The sequence below is a fragment of the Atractosteus spatula genome, chromosome 12 (genome assembly GCF_055471065.1).
Source record: "Atractosteus spatula isolate fAtrSpa1 chromosome 12, fAtrSpa1.hap1, whole genome shotgun sequence".
Lineage (NCBI taxonomy): Eukaryota > Metazoa > Chordata > Actinopteri > Semionotiformes > Lepisosteidae > Atractosteus > Atractosteus spatula.
The window spans coordinates 19,457,150-19,484,072 of record NC_142717.1 but is presented as its reverse complement, the minus strand read 5'-3'; positions in this window follow the sequence as shown (position 1 = coordinate 19,484,072).

The window sequence follows — 26,923 nt, the reverse complement described above, 5'->3', positions numbered from 1 at the left end:
TTCAAAATATTTTGCTAACAATGTTAACTGTTTATGAATAATAAAATGTATTAGCTAAGGAGTAGGATGGCACAGTTGTTAGTATGTTTTTTGTTTTGTTTCTTTTTCATAAATACAACAGTAGTACCTGATGTCTCAGTGGCTTTCAAAATTAAATTATGCATGCAAACCTGTGAACTAGAAAGATAACTAAGATATCCATCCATTTATAATGGTGGCAAAGTGGTTAGCATTGCTATCTTGCAGCACTGGGGTCCTAGGTTCAATTCCTGCCATCCTGTGTGTGTGGGGTTTACATGTTCTCTCTGGGTTACATGGTTTTTCTCCATATGTGTGATATGACTCCCTCTCGCACTCCAAAACATACTGGTAAGTTAATTGGTTTATGGGAAAACTGGCCCTGGTGTGTGTGTGTTTGTGTCTGTCTGTCCTGTGATGGACTGGCGCTATGTCCAGGGTGTATTCTGCCTTGTGTCCGTTGCTTACTGGGATAGGCTCCAAATCCTCTGCACTGGATAAAGAGATCAGAAATGGAAGTAAAGGCACTGTGTGGATGGAACTATACACAGTGTTAGAAACCCACTATGAAATGGCAGCATCTCACTGAGAATAAAATATTTTATACTGCTGGCTTAAGGAAACAGCCTTTCCACCTCTCTTGCACATCAGTATCCATACCTAGTTATTTAAACAACTTGCCTCTAATTATAAACATCTTAATATGCTGGCTCTGTGGATCCGCATCAGCTATGTTTGCCCATTCCTTCAATTCATGTGCATCCAACACACAGTTCAATGCCAGCAACTACACATAATCTAAAATACAATCCTTATTTCAGTATCTATGTAAACATATAGTCTGTTAACTTCATCATCTTCATCAAAAGTATGCCTAACCCCATTAGGAAGTGTTCTTGTTATAAGTGTATTCCTCAGCTTTCCCCAAACTATCTTCTTCTTGCCAACATCTCTAGTCTTTTATCCTGCAATAACTCAGCCAACACTTAAATCTCCAAAAGCTGCTTGTGTTAATTTCTTTAAATCACAAATATCATGTGTAAATACTGGCCATGTAATACTCTGCATTGTGGAATAATAGTTTATTTTAAAGGGAACTAGAGAAACTAAGAACTAGAGAAATCTAGTTTTTTTCTAGAATTAATAAATGCACATCCTGTTCACTGGGGAAATTAAATCCACACTGAGCAATCTTCAATATGTTCAGAATATGACAGCAAGAATCCTATCAGGGATGCATTACACCTGTTTTCAAGTCCTTGCACTGGTTACCTATCAGATTTCGAGTCAACTTCAAAATCCTTATCCTCCTTATATACTGTCCTACAACTGTTATTATTGATCTCCGAATTATTGTACTTGACATGACTTCATTCAGCCTTTCCTGAACGTCTATGACAGGCAGAGAGAGTGCTGTTTCTGGTGCGATCTTTTACAGCTGACATTTCACTGTTTTAAACGAACAAGAAATTAGATTGCTCATAAATCACTTATTCTATATAAACACAGCGTAATTGCCCTCCGAAAATCTTCTTTTTCTTGTTCGTTTTAGAGACCTTGATCGAAACTGATTTTAGATGTCAGAAAGGATTTATTTTCTCTGTATTTCCTACATTGCTTTGTCGAGATTTTAACTTTATATCTAACTTTATATCTAGGCTCAGATTTCAACTGTAAATCGTACAGTAATTAATAGCAGTAAATACTGATGTTTATACATAAAAAAGTCATGCCTTGGAGTATAGACCCCCAAAGGAATGCCATAGACTCAAACTGCAAAATAAACACATACAGAAAGAAAGTATTTGTATTGTAATTGCAAATCCTGGTACTGTATGAGTGATTGGTATGACTTTCCTCATTACAAATCTCTTATTAGAATTTAAATTTCTCTGTAACTCCAGGTCAGAACAGAGAAAATGTAACTGCCTTAAGGAGTTTACGATTATGAAAAATAGAAGGATAAGCATGATACGTATGTCTTCTGTCATTTTCTAAGTCATGTTACTGAGCACCAAATCTTATTGAGAATATGAATCCATTTAAGGTTTATACCATTAAAGTAACGGTTTATTCCATGCTGAAAATGTTTGTACCAGACTTTTTTGAGGCCTGTTTAATTGTGTCTGAAGTCTGATGTTGTAATTGTTAAAAAGATCCATGAAAATGTCACTACTAAAGTTAGCTGGTACTGTTGGTACTGTAAGTGGCAAGTAGAGCTCATATTTTAGATTTTGTGTAGTTGCTAGCGTTGAACTGTGTGTTGGATGCACATGAATTGAAGGAATGGGCAAACATAGCTGATGCGGATCCACAGAGCCAGCATATTAAGATGTTTATAATTAGAGGCAATTTGTTTAAATAACTAGGTATGGATACTGATGTGCAAGAGAGGTGGAAAGGCTGTTTCCTTAAGCCAGCAGTATAAAATGTTTTATTCTCAGTGAGATGCTGCCATTTCATAGTGGGTTTCTAACACTGTGTATAGTTTCATCCACACAGTGCCTTTACTTCCATCCATTTCTAATCTCTTTATCCAGTACAGAGGATTTGGAGCCTATCCCAGTAAGCGACGGACACAAGGCAGAATACACCCTGGACATAGCGCCAGTCCATCACAGGACAGACAGACACAAACACACACACACCAAGGCCAGTTTAAATCTAACCTCAGAACCTTTCTTTTCAGAAGACTTAGTGTCTGTATCTGCTTCATTTTCTAATTTTGGTAGCACCTCTAACTGCTTGTCTTTCTTATATGCATTTACTTTGTAATCTGTGGTCCTTTTATCTGTTTTTACATCTACTGTATTGCTTTGAGATGCCACCTTTAATGGTGATATATCAAATAAAGTTTTTTATTATTGTTATAGGGAAACATGATCAGATTGTCCCTGGTTCAGAAAAAAAGATCTAAAGTATACTAGTTTGTCACTCTTCTAATTCCCTTTGCTAAATGACTTTTCATACTAATCTGATCAATCTAACTGCCAGTTTTCTGTGCTTTCTCTATCCTGCTAGATTTGCAATCATTCTGAAAATTTTCATCTTGAAATAACTCATTTCTAAATACCTTTTTCACTGTTAACATCTTGCAGCAACTCTGCGACAAAATATACACTCTGACAGTTCATCCTGCTACCAACATTAAATAGAACAAATCTTAAGATTTCTATATTTATGTCTTTATTTAGTGGTTTCATTAGTGACAAAGGCTAAACTTTCTTGGAAAAATGTCTTTTATGTGTTGTGGAAAAAACTGACTTGCTTTAACAAAATATGTTTACAAATCCTTTCACCTGGCATTTTCGTAGTTAGAAATTATGGAACGCTCTGTTAAAAGCAAGGGAGTTTTTATGTCCGTTGCAGTTCTTTTGCAACATGAATATAATTATATCGTTATTAATTTCTTGAGATACGCGATTCCATATTATATTCCCTTTTAATCAAATTCTAAAAGTATGCTTGTTGACTCCGGTATCGTGTTAGTTAAAGACTTCGATGCTTAAAATGTTTAGGGAGAAATGGAATACTGGTGTGTATTTTTTTCTTTAAAGTACCAAGACCAGCCATATACTGTATGTTTATGTTCCAAAATTAATATTGTTTATGGCCTTCACACGCGTTGCAGTATGCTCCTATTCTTTTTATGCTCAGGCACTAAGTAACAGGAGATGCTTCATATTGCTTGACTAATTTTAAAAACTAAGTTAGAAATGCAGACGCTCCCTCGGTGCGCTGCTCTGGTGCGCCAGCTCTTACACAGTGCCTGTCTGCCGTAAGCGTTACAATATACATACCCAACACTGCTTGTACCCATCTGTCATGCAAATAAAACACCTTGAATTGAATTGAATTGAGGGGAGAAGGGGGGGATACTAAAGCCAATACTGGCTCAATGGGCTTTGACGTGCTTATGCGTTGGTTTAACAGTACGGGTGTGGCAGGCTTCCAATGTCAACTCGACTCGATTGGAAGACAATGAACGTATTTTAGCCCTAAATGAATTAATAGCAAACATGGTTTACATAAAATACATTTTTCCAAGAAAGTTTATAATAATACGATCTATAGTTGAAATCTGAGCCTACTTTAAAAATAAAGGAAAAGCATTTTCAGAGAGCAATCACGCTGTGTTTATGTAGAAAAAGCGATTAGGTTTATGAGCAATCTAATTACCTAATCGCTTAAAACGCTATATAAAATAAAGTTTATTTAGAGATGAATGATCAATGTGGTAGTTTAAATAATGTGAGTCAGGAAACTAACACAGCGCCACCGGATTTAATAACGCAATAAAAACGCTATAAAATAATGTGACACAGTACAGCACAGTACAATAATACTGACCATGACTTTAGAAGCATAAATTACCTTACACTCAATTTAAACACAAGCTGTCTTTCTGTATGAACCTCTAAGCTGGTTCATACAGAAAATGTAGAAATGCATTAGCCTGATTATGATTAAAAACACATAATTAAACACGCGTTTGCGATTTAAATCAGAACACGATTTAAATCAATATAAATGTTTATAAATGCATACTGTCCAGCCTCCATTTCTCTATAAAAATTTACTGTTGCACACACACACACAATAGAAGCAGGAACCGCTGTCAGAAGGGAAGATATGTTCAAAATATCGCAAATATCGATCATGTTGCGATATTTTGAAATATAAAAGTCAACTGATTGTCCATAATATCGCTTACCTATTTTTTCGAAGAAATGTTTGTTAAAATAAAAGTTCAGCACCAGCTGGATTCGAACACACAACCTACCAGTTGGTAGTCACGCACCTAGACCAGTAGGCTACAAGAGAGCTCGCATGATCAGGCAGGCGAAACAGCCCTACACAGCCCTGCCGCAGTACACGGATATAATCATACCGTTATTAAATTCTTTAGATACGCGATTCCATATTATATTCCCTTTTAATCAAATTCTAAAAGTATGCTTGTTGACTCCGGTATCACGTTAGTTAAAGACTTCGAAGCTTACAATGTTTAGGGAGAAATGGAATACCGGTGTGTATTTTTTTCTTTAAAGTACCAAGACCAGCTATATACTGTATGTTTACGTTCCAAAATTAATATCGTTTATGGCCTTCACACGCGTTACAGTATGCTCCTATTCTTTTTATGCTCAGCTACTAAGATTTCCCTTCAGTGGTAAAATTCAATATCTACAACGGGCACAGTAAAGACGTTTACAGTAAGTCTTTCTACGACAGACCAACGGACCACGAGTGCCCCTGTTGGTCAACCAATCATGCACCGCGGTATCCCGTGTCATCATACCTGCGGTATCTGTACCGCGGTGTCTGTACCGCGCACTTTGAATGGCTGCATCTGTATGTGGACTTTGGAAGACAAGCCCTGTAGTTCCAAAGTATTTAAAAGCCATAACACAGATGGGTTGACACAATGCTCTGCTATTGATGCTCACAGGGAGAAAGCGCTCACTTTAGAAGATGTCCTTATAGTAGTAGAGCAGGGTAAAGCTATTGGGGAGTTGACTAATGCTGTCAGAGACCTCACTATGCAGAGGGAGAGAAGCAGTAATGAAACTGCAAGCAAACATAAAGTTAAACCCAAGTTTACGGAGAATGGCAAGCCTATCTGCTTTAAATGTAAAGAGGTGGGGCCCATAGCAAAACATTGTGCTCAGAAGCACCTCCCATCATCAAATATCCCTGTAGTGCAGGAAAACAAGAGCACCCGGTTGTGACAAGCCAGGCGATTCGGGGGAAAACCATAGGCTCGAGCAAACCTGACTGTGATCTGATGATTGGGGGAGTCACTCTGTCATGTCTATTAGATACTGGTAGCCAGGTCAGTACTATTTCAGAGAGTTTCTTCAGAGAACACTTATTGGGGGAGGACGAAGACATACTGTCGATATCAGGGTGGCTCAAATTAACCGCTGCAAATGGTTTAGAAATACCTTACCTAGGATATCTTGAATTGGATGTGGAGACGATGGGGATGACGATATCAGACTGTGGGTTTTTGGTGGTAAAGGAGCCAAAAGATTATCATTCCTCTGTCCCAGGCCTCATAGGCATGAATATTATCAGTAAATGCAGACAGCTGGTCTGTGCTGAGTTTGATTCTGCACTGGGTGGCGAGCTGGATTCTGATTGGAGGGAAACGTTTCAGCAGCTGCATAAAGTGAACCTAATTGAAAAGTCATCTGTGGTACGTGTAGCAGGGAGAGATGCTGTCCATGTCCCTGCCACGTCAGTAGCTACTGTCTTAGCTAAAAGGCTCAGACCCATGAGAGAGAGCAATGTAAAAATGCTGTTGGAGCCTTTGAATGTGCCTTTGCTGGGTGGCCTGATTGTCATGCCTATGCTTGTGTCCTCTCACAGTCATATGGTGCAAGTACAAGTCATAAACTTCTCACAGGAAGATGTTTGGCTCAGGTCAAGAACCAAGTTAGGTATTCTGTCCCCAGTCAAGCAGACGGACAGTATCCAGCAGTGTGAGGTACATTTTCAGCGTGTATCTGCTAGTGTTGAGCAAGTTACTGTAAGCAAAAATATATCACTGCCATCGGAAAACAGTTTACAACAGATACTAGATAAACTTGATGTGGGTGGGACCCCCGAACAACAAGCAAAGTTGAGTGTTTTACTAGCCAGTTATGCTGAGGTATTTGCCCTTGAAGATGAAGATTATACTAAGATTATACTTGGTTATACTAACAAGGTCCAGCATGAGATCCACCTAGTGGATGACATACCATGCAACCAGCCATATCGCCGGATTAAGCCAAACCAGTACAAAGAGGTTAGGGAGCACATAACCAAACTGTTGAAGAAAGGGGTGATACAGGAGAGTACCAGCTCTTATGCTTCGCCAATAGTCCTTGTCAGGAAAACAGACGGAACCCTCAGATTGTGTGTGGATTATAGGAAGCTTAATGCAAAGACCAAGTGTGATGCTTTCCCGTTACCACACATTGATGAAAGTTTTGACGCACTCTACGGTGCCAAGTTCTTTTCGACGATCGATCTAGCCAGTGGTTACCATCAAGTCGCTATGCATGAAAGGGACAGACAAAAAACTGCATTTTCAACCCCCTTTGGGTTGTACGAGTACCTGAGGATGCCTTTTGGGGTCTTAATGGTCCTGCTATGTTCCAAAGACTGATGCAAGCTACCTTGCATGACCTTGTGTTCCAGATCTTGCTAGTCTACCTTGATGATATCTTGGTGTTCTCTCCGGATTTTGGAGCCATCTAGAAAGGCTAGAGACAGTGCTGAAGCGACTGAAGGAAACTGGGCTGAAGGTTAAGCTTGAAAAGTGCTATTTCCTCCAGTCAGAAGTGCGGTTCCTTGGCCATCAAATATCTGTAGATGGAATAGGTACGGACCCAGACAAGGTAGCGGCAGTAAGACAGTGGAAGGTACCCAGCACAGTCAAAGAGCTGCAGTCATTTATAGGCTTTTGCAGTTATTATAGAAGGTTTATAGAGGGTTCTCCAAAATCACTGGCCCTCTCCACGATGTAGTCAACTCCTGTTTAAGAGAAGGAAATCCAACTGGATCCAAGCAACTTTTCAGCAGTCAAGGTGCTTTTGAAAAGCTTAAGGATAGATTGACCAGTGCTCCGGTGTTAGGCTATGCTGACTTCACCCGCCCTTTCATTGTGGAAACTGATGCAAGTAGCCTTGGCTTAGGTGCAGTTCTCTCCCAACAGCAAGGGGATAGGAAAAGGGTGATCGCGTATGCTAGTAGGCGTCTTCGCAGTGCCGAAAAGAACGATAGGAACTACAGTAGCATGAAGTTAGAACTACTAGCTCTTAAGTGGGCTGTGGCAGAAAAATTTAGAGGTTACCTCCTGGGATCTAAATTCGTCGTTATAACGGACAATAACCCTTTGTGTCATCTTTCCACAGAAAACCTAGGTGCAATAGAGCAAAGATGGGTGGCTCAGCTATCTGTTTTTGATTTTGAAATAAAGTACCGCCCAGGACGCTGCAACACTGCTGCTGATGCCCTCTCTAGGCAGCCATTTGCAGGGCAGCCTGAACCTGACCTTGATGATGTTGAATATGATGATTGTGTGGCTATCTGTAATGTTGTCAGCAGAGGCACACCCCTGGAGCCAGATTTGGTGGCAGCTGGTATGAAATGCTGCAAAATAAGACAGATCTGTGTTTTGGAAGTGGGAGTGGATTGTGATAACTTGAACAAGTCACAGAGTAACACCCAAACTTTCCCAGGGTATACAAAGAAGGAGCTCCATTGGTTTCAAGATGCTGATCCCTCTCTCAGTGCTTTCCGGATGTTCTGGAATAAGCAGAGTAGAATAAACCAGGGAATAAGAAGAGATCAAAGTTGCCTAAATCTACCTTGTCTTTGTTGAAACAGTAGCATCGGGTGCGAGAGCGTGATGGGCTATTGTACAGGGTGATCGAAGATCCTCATGTTGGTGAATGTTTCCAACTCCTCCTGCCTGATTGTATGAAAGATCAAATATTGGAAAGCGTACATGACCAGATGGGTCATCAAGGAATTGAACGCACTCAGAATCTGTTGAGACAGAGATGCTTTTGGGTGGGCATGTATAATGATGTGGAACAGTGGGTCAAGAAGTGTCAAAGGTGTATCCTGACCAAAATGCCACAGCCAAAAATCCAGGCACCCATCAAACCATTTATAGCTACTAGGCCTTTAGAGGTTGTCGCTGTCGACTACACGGTCCTCGAGCCAGCCTCTGATGGGCGGGAGAATGTGTTTGTAGTTATTGACGTGTTTACCAAGTTTACACAGGCTTTCCCGACTCGTGATCAGAAGGCAGACACTACAGCAAAAGTCCTCCTGAAAGAATGGTTTATGAAATTTGGATGCCCTGAAAGGTTGCATAGTGACCAGGGAAAAACCTTTGAGAGTCAGGTAGTTGCAGAGCTGTGTAAACTTTACGGAGTGAAGAAAACACGCACCAGTCCTTTCCATCCTCAAGGAAACCCACACTGTGAACGGTTCAACAGGACCCTACATGACCTTTTACGCACGTTGCCTCCTGAGAAGAAGCGCCGTTGGCCAGAACATCTGCCGGAGTTAGTCTATGCCTACAATGTGACACCTCACACTAGTACGGGATATTCGCCTTACTTCCTTCTGTACGGAGTGCATCCTCACTTACCTGTTGATGCGTTACTGGGCCAGGAGGAGGTGCTGATAAAAGACATGATTGGCTGGTGGTCCACCAGGAACAGTTGAACGAAGCACATGCCCGAGCTAAAGAGTACGCAGAACAAAAAGCTGCGGAAAGAGTTGGACTGCAAGAAGATGTAGTGTGCTCTCACGAGGCACCAGTTCTGTAGGGGTTTGGGCATTTACTGGGACAATTATTAATTGTAGCAGTAAATCACAAAATTGATTCTTTTAATGGCTTTAGAATCCAACCTTGCGATATAACTCAAACAACGCACACACACAGGTACTAATACACGAGGACACATTTATTAATACATAGAATATGCATGTAAACCTAACAGATCTTATCGAGAGGGTTATCAGAATACAAAAGGTATATATATTCAGTCAGTTACGAAGTGTTACACATCAAGAGGACATACGTTCAGTATATCATTCATTTGGACTGTTTCGTAAATGAACTTGGTTATAACTTCTACATTAGATACTCAAAACAAGTACATAACTCTTAGGAATTAAATTGATATCAACTGGTTGGGATAACAATTGAATTCTCGAGCTGTAATGCATTGAAGTTGAATACTCATCCAATCTCTGGGGATTCAGATCTCCTGCGGGCTCTCTGGCTCCGTGCCAGGCTGTGCTGTGCGGCTTGCGACAGTGCGCTACTGACGCTCACTGACCGGCTAGTTAGTGTTGGCTTTAACTAGCACAGTTTATGCACAGGAGAAAAGATGACTGTGGGTCCCAGCAGGTCAGGAAGAGGACCGGTTCGTTCCTAATGAAGCGCTAGTTCTGAATAGTGATTCAGCTGTCCACAGTTCCGACATGTTCACGAGGCTTGCTGCTGGTGCTAACCTTGGGTGGATCCTCTGGTTACTCTCTGGCAACCTCCGCTCTCGACTCTTAGAACAAAGGAAAGTTCTGGCACTCGGACACACTGGCCGTTCCGTGGTTGTCCGGGCTGAGTCTCAGGATGGTCAGGAGGCGCTCTGCGAGAATGTCCTGCCCCTGGGAGCCTTTTGCTCCTGGGCTGTCCTGCCCTGGAATTCTCCTTTGAATTCCCTTTAGAATTGTCCAAAAAAGTTCACAGAATTCACTTGGAGCTCTGTGTTGCCTGTTTTTACCTGGAGGAACTTCAGCTCATTCATTGGCTGAAAGTTCCATGGGCATCAGAGTCCCACGTGGGTTACTCGGCCCTACCAGTCCCTGATTGGTTGATCAAGGTGAGATATGAGTCATTTACTCCTGACACCTAGGAATGCAGTCCAGATGTCCATCTGGCACTCCCTAGACAGATAGGCGCCAATGGATGACCATTGATCATGATAGCCAGGCTTAGCTAAGTGCATCCCCCTTTGCGAGCTGTCCCTTATCAAAAGAAAACATCTTTAAATCAGCCTGCATGAATAGTTTCTCTGTGGCTGCACCACAGAGATGAACAGAGAGATGGGGCCTCACTTGGGAAAGCACAGCAACACTTAATTCTGTCTTATTAACAAGCATTGCCGCTACAAAGACAAAGTGTTCTGTCCCCCAGTCAGTGTAGGTCAGCTGGTTTATCTGAGACACAGACCGTTGGGCAGAAATAAGATACAGGATGCTCGGGGACCTACTGTGTATAGGGTGGTAGAGGTGCAGGGTACGACACACGCAGTGGAACCATTGGAAGGTGGTCCTATAAAGCGGGTACACAGGGTTTATTTAAGGCCATGTGTGGGCCCTGTCCCAGCCCCCAGGTGTGTTAGAAACCGGTCCCCCACAGGAACCTCTGTTAGTATCCTTTCAGAGTCTCCACCAGAGTTTGTAGTGTTGGAGGAGGTTTCGCTTCCAAGATTAACTCAGGAGGTGTTCCCTGAGTCATTAGATGTTGCTAGTGCTGAGGATCCCTGTGGTAGTGAATCAGAAGTGTTCTCTGAGCCTCTTAGGTTTGAACCTGCTCCTGAATCTACAGGTGCTGTGCTTAGGACTGAGGCTGACACCAAGCCTTCTAGGGCTGAGCCTACTACCAGCTTCTCTCCTAGTGACCGTGTACTAAATGTACCTACTCCTGTTCCACATAGAAATCGTAGGGCCAATGCTGGGGTGCACACTAATCCTTTTCATGAACCCAAGTCTGTTTGTAATGCAATCTCCTTAACTCCAGAAGTCTTTTCCCAGATGATAGCAAACTTAAGTGCTTTCCTTTTTAGGGAGGCAGTCAAGGGGGTGAAGGGTTGATAGTCACCGGGACGTTGACTATGCAGCAGGAGAGAATGTGACCCAGTGGTGAATAGCGGCCTGTTATGCCAAATCCACTAGATGGCACTACGTCTTAGCTCGCGGTTCCTGTCAGTTGATTTCAGCGTTCTGCGCATGGGCAGTAGGGACTAAGAAGCAGTGAGTTACCGTTAAAAAGAACCCGAAATTACTACAGAGAGTTGTAACGGTAAATACGGTGTTGTTTCCCTATTTTTACCCTAAATGAGTATAAAGGGGTATTTCATAGGATTGAGACAAGATTAGCAAGATGGATATTAGATTTTAACGGAATACACTGAGGCGGTAGCCAGTTTTTAGACAACTACTCGGGCTAGGGATATCTGTTTATTGATTTGTAAGTAATGGGTTTCACATGCTCCTTGTATTTTCTGTTCCTTCATTCTTTACAGGGACTTATGTTTAGCACCGTTTGTTAAGTATATGCAATTGTAAGTATTATACTTATTATTGTTGTAATGTATTTCTCAGTGAGGGCTGAGAGGGGACCTGCGCAGCCTGTGAGCGGCTTATTTCTGCACGCGCTGCGTGGTGAGTTGTTTAAACTTCAACTGTAATGTAATTTATTTATTTTTTTTATTGTTCAGTGTAGATGCGTTTCTGTAACGGTCAGATGGAATGTAAAAAACTGTAAAACTAAACATGTTTTCTTTGTTTTCCCCTCTGTGTGAAAGAACCACTGCCGTATTTTGTGTATATAAAATATCGTTAAATGTCATTTTTTTGTATTTTTTTTTATTTTAAACTAAGAACAGATCAGACCACATACTCACCTAGAAATAAAGAACCCCAAAATTATATTTGTGTCCTGTGCTAATTATTCTTTGCCAGGCTACACATATACATATGAATCAGGGATGGAAACAAAAAAAGGGCAAGAAGACAAGAGAATATACACAATTTAATGTCCTGTCATGCTCCCTCCTCAAAAGCGACAGGATGACTTTTCCTCCCACCTGCACTTACATGTTCATTTTAAAGCCACAGAATAGCTGCCAACACTGTTTCTGAGTCACAGCTTTTCTTGAAAGGTTTTTTGCAGCAGCATCTGAAATAAAGTTCAGAAGTTGGTTCAATGAGTGTCACACTTGAAACAGCATCTTCTGGGTTTATCTAAACAAAATCTTGCATAATTGAGATTCACTATTCTTTTATTCTGCTTTTGTATCCCCTCGAAATTATCTTAATGCTTATTCAACGTACTCATCAGAACTACTGCTTATGTTATTTAAGATGTAAAGAAGGCTGAAAGTTATATCATTTCACTGCAGAGATTTTCAGACACATGGAGATCAATGGACAAAAGATTCTAACAGACAAGGTTTCCGATTGTCTTAAATATCTTTCTCTCCTTCTCTGCCACTAATTCTATTCCCCTGGAATGTTTCCTGCCTGTGACCCTCTGTTCTCTGTGACCCTCAACTACAGAAATCAAGACCACATTGTAAAGCACTTATTTGAAGCATTTCTACCATTTCCCATGGCAGTCGCACAAGATACAAAAGAAGTTAAAAGAAAAAAACAACAATAAATAAGCCCCATAAATCTCAGGATAAAAATAAAGTATGTACTGAGCATCTAAGACATATATAACTCTAAGCTGTTCTGAAAAATAAAGTAATGTAAGTCACATAAAAAAGTTTAGTCATTTTCCTGACAACAACAAAGTTATTATAGAACCTTAGAGAAACAGTAAGTTTATTATATTGTTTACAAATGATAGTATACTTTATAAGATATAGTGAAAAGATCTTCAGCACATTTTAAACTGTTGACAGTCACAGAGTTTGTTGCATCTGGACAATGGTGCTGCGCAATTGAACACACCCAATGTGCAAAACATGTTTTTTGCTGAGTAAGAAGGCCTGAAGCAGTGAATCACAGATTAAGATCTGCTCTATACTAATTCATACAATAAATACTAACCTGGAGCTGTACAAATCATGTGCTGATGCAGAGTATGTTTAGTTAACTGTCCCCTCTACTCCCCTGCGCACAACAAGCACCTGGACCTTAGCACCTACAGGTACTGTACCCGTACTCCAGTAGTTTAAGTAATATACAGTATCAATATTTCTGTATCAGATAGAGGAATGGCCTTAACTAAGCAATGCTATACAGATGGAAAAAACATGTCCTTGTGACATTCTTACAATAAGTCTGAAATGACAAAAAAGAGGCAAAATACCAAGATGTTTTTTAATCAAGAGATTAATTTCAGCACCGTCAACAACACCGCAAGACATGAACTTTGGAGTCTTACTTGGGAGTCTATGTAAAGAACATTGGCCTTATCACAGTTTAGCTGAAGAAAGCTCTGTCACATCCATGTATGAATATCAGACAGGCACATGTGAAGTGCAGACAGCACAGCAGTAGTATCAGATTTGTTTATGAAAATGAATCTGAGTGTTATCAGCATAGCAGTGAAACCCATGTTGTCCGTGATGGCAAATGATTTGACTAAGAGGCAAAATGTAAATGTAGTAAAGATGTAAATAAAATAAAGATTGCTGCGTAAAGTCCTGTGGAACACCCTGAATAAGTGAGACAATATAAGATTTAAAATATCCCAGATTTATAAATTGATTTTTTTCAGGAAAATAAGAGCAAAACTGACAAAGGGAAGTACCCGGTATTCCTAGATTTTTCTGCATGTGCTCCAGGATGCTGAAGAAGAATGAGAATTAAGTGACCCAGAGTCAGAAGCCATCAGCAAATTATTAAAATGATTAAAATTACTATGGAAGATATTGATATATTTAAACATATTAACTGCCTGAGGAGACCTAACACCTTTTAAATTAGATTTTTAATAAATCACCTTTAACATTCTGAAATAAATTCCTTTCCATGTTATAAGTTTGTTCTACATCATATCTAAAAATAGTACAGTACAGGAATAAAATAATATTGTGTACACACCGTGCATCTGAGTGTCACATAATTATTGAGGTTATATATTGTAACAAACGACCGACATACAGGTTGTGCGAGCTGGTTGCAGCACAGTGACAGCATCGCCCTCTACTCCCCTGCGCACAACAGAGATGTTAGTCTCCCGGGCTGAAGAAGGCCTCCTTTAGCTCAACCGGCAATATCCCTGTTGAGTGATGCCAGAGACCTCTGTTCGATCCTAAGACGGTGGGACGAACTGGGGCAGGAGTTGCGAGGGCAAAAACCCCAAGAACCTGAACTCACTACAATATGTATATAAAAACATATTTGTGGTCTTTTACTTTTGAATATCTATTATTTCAATATGGACAGTGCTTTAACATATTTATTTTGAATAAATGTGGAATAAATATAATGTAACTTTCTGTAAAAGAAGGTCTTTGATGCATTCAGACTCTTCACAACTGTCACAGTCACGTGAAATACATAGTAAAGACCCTATGCGGACCGTATAATCCGGAAGTGGCTGGAGAAGGACAAAAGGGAAGACATGGCAAGGAATGGACGGGAGGACGAACAGGGGACAGTGACGGCAGTGATCCGGCGCTCGGGGGGCATACCAAACTAGTCCAGAATGAAGTCCAAAAAGGGAATCAGGGCGCAGTCCAAGTTCCATGTACCTGGAGATCCATCCAGACGAACATGGGGAAAAGGGATCCAGGAACATACGGTAGAAGGTAAAACCATAATGGAGCAAGGCGCTCTGAGTCCCAGATTCAGATGATCAGGACACCTGGGGAAAAGCCTTCTCCTGAGCCCGGTGGATAGGTGGGCCTTCAGACATCCATCTTCCAATACTGAGCCCAGAATATTGGAGATGCCAGGCTTAAATAATAAAAAAGGTGTAGGAACTTAAACTAACGGGAATACAAAAGGGTAGGAGCACCCACTAGAGGAGGGAAGATGATCATGACAACAACATCTTATCATTGAAGGAAAATATTAATTGAAACTGGTTGAAACAGTTAAACAGTTATTACTTTTTAATAAGACTGTTGATTGTAAGTGATAATTTATGCATTAAACTTTGTAAAAGATAAATGTGAGAACTAATAAAAAAATATGGGGAGAACTGTTAAAAAGAAAAGAGAAGTTCACTCACCAAATTTCAAGCCCAGTGCAATGTACAGTACAGTACTATTGGTAATAAAAATAATTATTTTAAGTAAATTCTCTACTTTTTATTTTATTGAATAGTTAGACCATTCTAACTAGCAAAGCATCTTAGTATGTGCTGTTTAAGGGATTGCTACATTATTTCAGTCTACTAATGGTGGTTTACAGATGCAGGTAAAACAGGACTGACAATGACCTTGTATTAAATATTGTCAATAACTTATCTTATTCAGCTGTTTAGACAAAAAAAACAAATCAGTTATTTATCCCATCCAGCTGTCAGAGGCCATTTGGAAATGCAAGGGTTTTGTGTGTCACCTATTCTTTGCCCACAATACTTGGAAGAAGACTCCTCTACACTTCCTCTTCTCAGCAGTCTCAGTGCATCTCTCTCAACCTGTACATAGAAGTCATTCAAAATGACATAAAACAATGTGGAGAAGTAAGCATAAGGTCTCATACTGTTATCTCCTTCTCTTTCTACATCACTGAACTGGCCATAATATGACCAGTGCATATTATGAATTTTGTAGCATGTAGAGTAGATTATGTAAAGAGCCGGTAGGTACTACAACAACTATGAATTCTGATGTCATATTTTAGAAAAAAATAGTTTGGCATTGGCAGCATATCAATCAATAAACCAGCCAATCATTCAATCGATCACACTGTCTTGAAAAATATTTGCTTCCATGCAAAGATGTTCTATTTTGTTGAATTATAAATGTTACACAATTTTAAAGTGATCATGTTTAATTAAATTTGAATGCCAAAACTGAACATGTTAGAAGGGAGAAGTAGTTAAATGTCAATAAAACCTGAAGACTTTATAGCTGAGTATTTATTTTTGTCAGAGCGGGGCCACTATGTGTAGGCAAAACACCCACACTGCTCACTATATGTTCATGAATACTTCTTCTGCAACTTGCAGAAACTGCAGTTGGAACACTGTGGCTTTTGCATGGAAGTGTCCATACATGGGCCATCATGTGCATTTTTACTGGGACCCTAATACAGGAATCTTTAAACAGCCTATGTGGTTAAATGTTGTTTAACATCCTAGTTATATCTATCATAGATGTTGTTGTGTTGTTTTTTGTAGCCTTTCTCTATTAAGAGTGTTCGACCCAGTGCTTAAAACCTGGAGGGTACGTTTTTAAAAAGCATATGCATTATCATCATCTTCTTCTGTAGGTGTGCCATACCTGACGTACTGTGCAGTACAGGCATGGATGTGGCAAAGAAGGTCTATAATCTTTTATGATTGGGTAAATAGTAGCTTTAGAGAAAAGTGGTGGAGCATTTGACAGTTTAGATCAAAGAAGGTGCTATTTTTGAGATAATGTGTTCTCCTTCAGACATGCTTAGTGACTGATAAATTGGCCTTTTGGTTGGAAAAAAGTGAGAGAGCAAATTATGTTGCTTAGGAGCTGAAAGCAGCAAGCAGTATGAAGGAGCAGAGAGACTGCCAAATACAGAATATCAGGGAAGGTGACAAGCGTATAGCCTTCTCTGCAGAGACAGTAACATTCCTGTATCTCTTCTGTGTCAGATTCCCATGAATGAAACAATGTCATATTTTCAACAATGAACAATGAGCAATGATAGTGTTAGTTAAATTAAAGGATTTTGCCTTTATGTAATGCATTGGGGGTCCAATCCTGGTCCTGGAGGGCCAGTACATCTGTTGTTTTCTAATCCAACACAGCTCTTAAAAACTTGAAACACCTGGTTATTGGCTTAGCTGGACCAACTTATTAGCTTTTCCCAGCTCTTCGTGATTCTTTAAAGAGATCTTGAAACTGAGACATAATCCCAGATTTTCTCTTTTTGAATGTTTAATAAAGTAGAAATGGAATTAAAGGAAACTATATAATAAAACATTTCCATTTTAAAAGCTGAGGTGTTAAAAGCGTGGGTATGGAAAACACAATAAATAAATTATAACTGAATATTTCTGAGATTGCTTTCCAGCTTTGTACTGTAGGTTTAGTACATAGCAAATACAGGAACTTTCTATCTTGCTAGTACTGTGGTACTGTACCCTGTATCAAAATGAAAATTTACTTCTACAACTACCTACAAGTGAGATCCGTGTTGCATTCAGATCGTAAATTTTAAACTCTTCTTTCTGTTTTACTTTTATATCAATGAGCATCCTTTACCAGAAGAAGCAATGCCAGACTGTCCTGTTCCTGTCATTAAAAGAAACATTAAGGAGCAGATAGGAGCAGAGATGTGGGGAACAGGGGGAGGTACAGACAGTTCAGGCCATGAATCATGATAATGAAGGAATGTTCCAGAATTGGCGCTAATTAACAGTTTCAAGGCTATGCATATGTGCCTCTCTTTTCTGCTTTCTTTTTCTGTTCCACAGCAGGAGAACTCTGCACTCTCACACCTGAGGGTGCTAATGGTATGCAGGTCCAAATGAGCTGAGAAGTTGAAAATTGCGTCCAAAGCACGGAGAACGTTGTCTGACATCCTCCTTTTGTTCCCACATGTGTGGAGCTGTGATCTAATTACTGCCAAGAAGGAGCCGACAGATGGTAAACATGACGACACCTTGATTCCAGCCAGCAGGAATACCAACAGAAAATTCAAAAGAAGTCTTCTCCTATTTTGGAACTGAAGTCCTTCATAAACATTTTGAGGAAACAAGTTAATAAATAAAACCCTCCCAATAGATTTATGTTACTATAATTAATATAAGAATGTATTTCTGGATTTTGTTTCATTAACAACTACTGTATTTCTACCATGGTGTCACCCATGAGAAAGGCAATTTTCAGGTGATCTCGTGTCTTTCTCTAGTGATCTTCTAATATCCTATTTTGTTCTGCTGTAGATAATAAGGGGTTAAGAACAATTTTCACCTGTCCTGATTTAAAGAGCCGTTAGATAAAAGTTCTTTGAATGTAATAACTTTGCATCATAAAAGAATAGAAAGACCTTGGTTACTTGAATAGAATGGTTGTTTTTGGCTCTTCTCTGACAAAAATAAATGTGGGCTATATGATTTATATATGTTATTTTTTGGAATACCTTACAATACCTATTGATTGCCGTGCCTACATTATATAGAAAACAGATTTTCCTTCATCTTCAACTAAATCTGGAAAATTATGTTTGAGCCCTATTGAATATGTTTTTTTTAATTTATTTCAAGTGGATTCATAACTAGAAATGAATCATTTCATATTTCCATGTATCATTTCTTTGAGGTCCTGCCCTACTATGTGAAGCACATCTCTTTCATTAATGAAAATCATTGTATCTTATGTAAGGTAATGTACTGATTTAAGGTAATAGCTCCTATTTACAAAATAGGCTAAAGGCAAAGTGCTCTCAACTATTGTCTTGGTAGTAGTATCATAAGTTTCCATAGCAACCATAATTGAATTTTGCTTGGCAGATGGGGGTAATTTTCTTGAAATTACAGTAAGCAGCCAAACACAATTCTATAAATACCTAACAGTTGATTCATTTATAATCTGAGAAGGTGTAAAGGAGCTGAAATCTATACCATCCTGTATATCTCTTATTAAAAGTCTGACAGATCTTTCCATTTGAAGTGAACAGGTTTTCTACATTTTTATTTGATTAAACATTAACACTTACAACCCAATTCAGTGGTCTCATTTTCAATTTATTATTTCGGTCTTGAAGGAAGTGCTTTGATCTTTATTTTTTTATTTACTTTTTCATGAATGTTTTGTTAAACAACATCTTTAACAGTTTTGTTCACATTTTGCCCATACTTTAGTAAAATGAAGTATTTATTAAAATAAAGCAATAACATTAATGTTAAACATTAATAATATATTTTATTATCATAATATTATTATGAAAAACACTAAAAAGGGAACAGTATCCATATCAATAAGAATCCTATGATTTTTTTTACGGTATTACAACTGGAAACCAAAAGATATTCCTGCTGGAAATTTTGTTCTGGATTAGATTATCTGTAAATAAGAAATGAGATGTTTAACTTGACTGCTCCTCATAACATTTCATGTCCTCAGTCCAGTTAACATTGGATTAAATTTATATCAATTCATTGCCATGCGTGCAGTTGGGAAATTATTGTAAGTTTTTTTTTAACTTTCATAACATTTTCTCGTTGACTGCTGAATCCTTAATTCCTATTGTTGGAACCTTGTGTGTGACTCCCTGTTGAAGAATTTCAACTTCTCAGGCTTTTTTACCTTCTTTGGATTTGATACTTACACTTTTGTGATTCATGACAAAACTACCTGATTTGAGACAAAATCCCTGCCAACCTACAGGCAAAATAAATTGAAGTTTAATTTAATCTATTGATATCATTCACACATCATTAATGGCAGAGCTCAAGTGGCAACTATGTGGTAACAGAGTGACTATTCGGCGAGATGTTGTCTTTTGAATATTGAAGAGAAAGAGACACTGAATGTTGTTATGTTACGTTTGTTGTTGCCTGTAGAATATGCAAATGATAAAGAGAGGTTATATGGATTGCATTATGCCACAACAAATACAGTAATAGCAATAGAGGTCTAATTAATCGTTGTGTTTTGATGTTTTTAAACGTCTTTATGCACATTTCTTTGTTAGTATTAATTGTCTTTCCTACTACATTAAATGTAATAGGAATGTTACATTAATGAAAAAAATTACCTAATTATTAGGATCAATTGTGAAATCAAGGAAACTAGTCTTTTTCAAGGGGTGACCCTTGGTGTTATTGAACATCTGCCCATTTTACCTAAGAGAGAGGTGCAACTATCTAGGCACTCACTAACTAGGTGAGACCTGTGAATGATTTGATACCCATTTTTGTTTCTTAGTCTGTAAAGATTTTGTGCTTTGATGGGTTTGGTTAACACAGCTCCTAATGGACACAGATGGAGAATGCCTTGACTATTCCATTAGCTTTTTATGCTGAGCAGCCGAACAATAAGTAAAATCCATAGCTCTCTTTGTCTCTCTGTAACACACTGTCTAATTTTTTGTTTTTGTGATTTATGTATTTTTACATACTGTAAGTACTGAAATAGCATGCACATTGTTAAAACCATGAATAATACATGCATGAATGCTTTGTTGAATGTGTTTTTGTAGTTTTCTCAGAAAAAAAATGTAATGGAAAGAAAGCCTGCTGTTTTTATGTTTATTTTCAAATGTAAATGTCTGATAGTGTCAATGTCTGAATTATTTTTTTTACTATGTTTTTACTGATTCACTCTTATTGATATATATATATAAATTCTCTTTTACTCATGCACTTATGTGTTTTCTTCTAGTTTTAAATCAAAAGCTTCTGTAAAGGTGTTAATCAAAAGACAAAACAATCTTAAAATATACCTATCACAGTTATATGAGTTATGTGACTCTTCTACTGTCACGGACAGAAGCTTAAAAAAGCTATATAACAAAGAGAAAATGTAAACTGTGAGAAACAACATATTCTGATTCATAAAATAAATACAAATGAAGATGCAATAAATGAAAATAAATAAATAAGTTATTGCAGTAAACCACACAGGTATGGAAAAATATATAATCCTATTTTTTTAGTACAAGTTAGAGCATTTATTTATTTGCAGCATTTATAATGTATCTACAGAAAGACTATAAGACCAGCACCAGCAACAAGACCTAAGGGTACAAGATTTTACAAGATTTCAAGATGGAAATAATACATTCATAAGCAGATTTTACCCCCTTAATACATATACAAAGTGCTAGTGCTGCTTTCAAAAATAAATGCAATGCGTGGGAAGGTGCCAAAAGGTATCGAAGTTCTATTGTGTAACTTCCAAGGGATATTTTGATGCTTCTGGAAATAGATGCTGGACTTCAGTATCCACTTTTGAGGCAGGTGTTCTGGCAAACTTATTCAGCCTCCAGCTATGAAGGGAGAAATATTGATTTAGGCTGCTGGTTTTGGCGAATCAGTTCCATCAATAAACCAAAGGACTCACTGCTATTTACAAAGTAAATTAAATTTCTGCAGAAGGTGTTAAAGGACATATGAAACTTTCTTTTGGGTGTATACTTGTACTATGGAAGTGTGTTCATGGAAGAAAGAAAACAGACGTGAAACTGCATAAGCTGCTTTATTTCATTATTAAAAGCACACAAGTCAGAGTTATTTATTTATTTCACAAAAGTCAGTGCTTTTAAATGGCCATTTCCATAATAACTACAACAATAACAAGATACATAACATCTGAAGAAATCCGAGAGTATTATTAGGAAAATGTTTTTTTTTGCAGTGGATGCACCAGCACTTTATTGAATACATATAGTGGCTCTGTGGCTCTGTGTCTGCGCCTGCAGCTGGAAGGTTGCCGGTTTGTATCCCACGGCCAGCAGAGGAATCCTACTCCGTTGGGCCCCTGAGCAAAGGCCCTTAACCCCAACTGCTCCATATTTCTATATAATTCAGAAGTGCCTTTGTTGTGGCACTTCATCATTCACCATTATCTGGCAGTGCTGCCTATACATCACTATACTTCCCTCCAACTGGTTTTCTTGGGCTGATTCTTCAGCAGCCTCAGTCCATGCAGTCCAAATCTCACCAGCTGCCCTCATTCCTGCTTCATACACCGGCTCCATTCCTGGGCCACCTCAATCATCTGGAGTCCCATTGTTCACCCTGTACTGCCTCCATCCAGCTACCGACTCAGCTTTCACTCTGCACAGTCCCAGCACTTATCCCAGACTCAGCATTCATCTTGGCCTGCACCTGCTTTGTTCCTGAAGCCATCTAGCAGTCTATTCTTGCCTGGAACCTAGGACCTTGTTCCAGCTGTCTCACCCTCCTGCTACTAGGCACTGTTCAGAGCAGCCTTACTCTCTTATCTAGCTTTCCAGTGCTCATCCCAGGCTGCCTTAGGTAAATCATTTCCCAGTCTTCCTATTCACTGCCTTACCCTGTCTTTTCTCTCTCTCTCCAATGCCACCTTCCTGCTTCCCATCAGAACCCTCCTTTTTTCTGGGATCCCATTCTCTGGGCTCCCCTTTCCACCTTTTCTTGCACACCCTGCACTGGACCCAACTGTCTGTGAGCTCATCAATGTTTAGCACCCGGTCCGTCATCTCCACTACCAGGCCAGTATTCAATTACTCTCTTATTTAACTCCCTCATCACCTTACCTCAGTTGTTCTGGAGTACTCAACCCCATCACAGTTGGGTCTCTTCAGACTTCTCCGGGTCTCTCCAGTCTCTTGCACTTAGATTCAGACCTAACCTCGGCCGCAGTAGAACATTGAACACGGTGAGTGATAGTGCAATGATTTCATCTAACTAAAACATACTGACAGAATGAAGGCATTGCTTTCTTGATAAGCAGAACATATTGGTCTGGTCCTGCTTGTATTTTTTTCTTGATTTTTGCCAGGTTTGTTTATGCAATAAAGTCAATCAAGTGTATCAGCATTAGACAGGAATCATTAATGAATCAAATGCCAAAAAATATTTAATCAATATCCTAAATCTATATATTACCTAAGTTTTTTTGATGCTCAGTATATATTTCAATATAAAGGGAATACACTGTGATTAATTTCTGTCACTCTCTTACCTAAGAAGCACAGACCACAGCAGAATTGAGGGTAAGCACCTTAAATACATCTCTTGGAGGTCATATGATTGACAATTATCAATGGAAAACACAAAACAGGAGGTCTGAAGCTGTAAATAGATTTATAAATAATTGAAATCTGTGTAAGATTTCTCAAAAGCTGCAAGGGATATGTAAACACATGGACTTTTAGGTAATGCTTTTTATTCCCCAAGCATGCCTAATAATAAAACTAATGTTCTCATAATGTTAATAATGAGATTATTGTAATTAGAACACGTTATATTATTGAATTCTGTAGCAAAAAACATACATACATAATTCTGTTATGCAAAGATTCTAGAAAGTAAGGCTATGAGGAAGGTTATATAAATCTTACAAATTCTGGTTTACTATAAATTGTCACAGCAAACAAATGGAAGTAATACAATTGATCTTCATAAATTCAAAAAGCAAATACACAACTGTGTATAGTTGATGGTAAGAAACAGAAGAGTGTTCACCAGACATTGTTTGGTGACTTTAGTCTCAAGCCACTTTGCTTTTCAGGGACAGTCTTGACAGAAAATTGAGACAAATGATGCCTCAGAATGTTGTATAGCTCAACACATCCAGTAACACAATATAATTTTGAAAACCTAATTGCCCAAATGCCTGTAATTTTTCTGTATCTAATTTGAAGGTAGACTAGCTATATTTAGGAACATACTGTTCAAGTACAAATGTGCTGAATTGAAAGATTGTTGTAATCTGATTTATGTAATCATAAAAATTGTGTTATACTGTAGATAATATAACAATAATATAACATCTAATAATTTAGTTAGTTTTTCTTCTACTTTCTTTGCTTTCAGACTTTTTACTGGAAGCACATATTTTACTGTCATAATCGCATCACAATATTGGACAACCAGGATTTGATGTAACAGATTTGTATTTCTCATTAACTAAATAAATTATTGGTTATAAGCTACATATGCCCAGGCTGAATAAGAACTCAGCAAAAGAATCACTCTGTTTTCCAAAATTGCATTACTATCAAAGTTAAAGATATAAAATACAATATATGGAGTTGAAAATAAAATTACTTTTCTTTTGTAGGATGAATCTTGGTTACTAGCCTTCCATAAACTATCCCTTATGGAGAAACATGAGGAATATGAAAACAAACAGTTATTTATTAAGCTATATTGTTAGTGAATGCAAATGTTCCAAATGAAGGGCAGCATTACTGTCTACTTATTTAATTTATAGCATGTATAGTATGTATTGTAATATATACATTAAACTTACAATGTTGATTACATAACTGCTACAGAAAATATAAAAATGTAGTTGATGTAAGATTTAAGTTTATGTATGATTAAAAAACAATTTTTAAAAAGAAAGATACATACTGTATCTCTGTAACCTTGAAAACAGTATGATTCACAAAGACCGCAAACCTGCACTTCAATTAAATGTTTAAGAAATGCAAAAGTCTTCAGATTAAACTACTAAATTGTAAAATTAGTGACGCTTTTTGTACTTTCTAAAACAAATGACAGCTTGCAGTAAAAAACTTTCAGAAACTATTCACTTCATAGAGCTTTTAGAGAGCATTTTTCTTTGGTTGTAAAAGGAAAGATGTATTCAAACAAGCCTTATTTTTATCCCTGAAGAAGCTGAAATACATTGTTGTGTTCTGTAGCATTTCATTGCTATTCTGCTAGAAATAGGTACGAAATATAAGCTTATCAACTGTGTTATAGTTCTAGACAAACAACTATAAAGCAAGTTTTCCTTTGGATGAAGAATTTTTCATTTGGATAGTGGTGGGAATTAATTAGGAACTGAGGATTTTTCCTGTTATTTTCAGTTGACTTAATTGCTTAGCAGTGAAACCACCATAAAGAAATCCACACTCAGAAAGCCAAGGATTTATCTTCTTCCTCTGGCTCTAGTTTATCGATCTGCGGGGAAGCAGAGGAATTAAAAACAGTTTAGATGCCCAAGCCAGACATTGTGGAGTGTAAATGTCAATGAACATTGAAATCTCACCAAAAAGCAGAGTTTTCAGAAGCTGATTTGAATGTTGATGTCTGTGTTAAAGGGTCTCTGTTAATTAGGCTTCTCTCCTAGTTAAAAATGCATTTCCTTAAAGAAGGTTCTAATAATCTCCTTCTGGTTTTTCTTCTTTAAGGACCTTTAGAGTGCTGTAGCTGGCTATTCCAAAATTGGAAGGTTGTAACAAAAATAATTGTGTATTTTAATTCTAAAGAAAATCTTTATTATATCTGAAAATACCACCAAATTCTTAAACGTTAGCTTCAAAATAGCTATATATTAATCTGTCTTCAGATTTGTGTAATATTGTTACAAATACTCATAGTTTTATTTATGTATTCACTGTACTGTTTTAAAAAGCATGATTACATAGAGATAATACAACTATCTGAAAATGTATCTAGCAATGAGAAGTCCTTTAACTAATCTTTGCTTAGAAGTGTAATTCTACACAACTACAATTACAAAACAGTTGAGTACAAAGCTTATGAACTAACTTGCTGGCTGGGGGTTGTTTTTGAACAACTCTGTTTCTGCACTGCTATTGTTATATCCTAATGGCAAATGAAGCCAAAGGTTTTCAGTCCTCCTGAGACTCTATGATATATAACATAGCTGACACTCTATCTCCCTGTACCTTGTGTAGTGAAGAAAGAGAACCCTTCCTGTAATGGAATTGTACTACTCCATGGACAAATACAAGAGCCTCAATTAGACCTTTGACTACAACACTGTCTTGGCACCTTATAACATGGGGCTATTACCAGACTGAATGCAATCTGTTTGGGCTTCACAAAATGAATTTCATGATCTTTAGAAGGATTTTTTTTTAAGAACACATCTGCTTATTATGAACTCTTATTACAAAGGTTGGAAAGGCCTTGAACTGTGTCAGTTCCTGAAATAAAAGAAAAGGCTAATTAAGCTAGATCATATTTAGCTTCACATTGGGTAGACAGGTGTACTTGATATTTTTGTATTAGATTACTTCCATGTGATTTTAACCAAATGTGACATCTTAGTCTTGAACACATCCAGTGTAAACAATTAAAGTATAAAATGATTAATATTTGTCACAGGTTGATTAACCATGATTTGATTATATTTTTGCAGCTTTAATGGAGAAAATGTTGACACTTCTGTGCTGTATTATACAGTATTTTGACTATTGATATAAAACTATTATGCACATTTAATTTCAGGATTTAATTTGATAGGCTTAAGCATCCCCTCATTTGTAAAGACAAGAATGTGACAAGAGTAGATAAAAAGAGGCAGCAAATTAACATCCACTTGAAAATCAGTTACATCTCGCATACATAAAACTCAATTTTTTATTAAAAATTCCAGAATGAAAGATGACTGAAAATTAGACAGACACTGATCAATATTGAAAACTTCCACTGCATTTCAATTCACTATAGCTGCATTAAGTCTATTCGAAGACAAAAATATAAGATGTATTGGGTTATGTCAAACATAGGCACCACGTCATTCAAAACCATAAGTGAACTAGTAAGATTGATTTGCAGCTTGTTGGTAAAAGTTGGAACTAAGCAGAGCACAAAGCCTTAATACAGTGAGTATCTAACTGATTGTGAATCCCCAAGCAAACATTTGGCTCAATACTGCCTGAGGTAGGGTTGAAATTATTTGGTCAAAGATCTCATGCACCTGCAGGCTTGTGGTGATGTTAAGAACACACTGCAATCAACAGTGAAAGTCCTGTATGTCATTGCAGAGCTTGTAGCTTTACAAAACATGAATGGCTTATTGTTTGG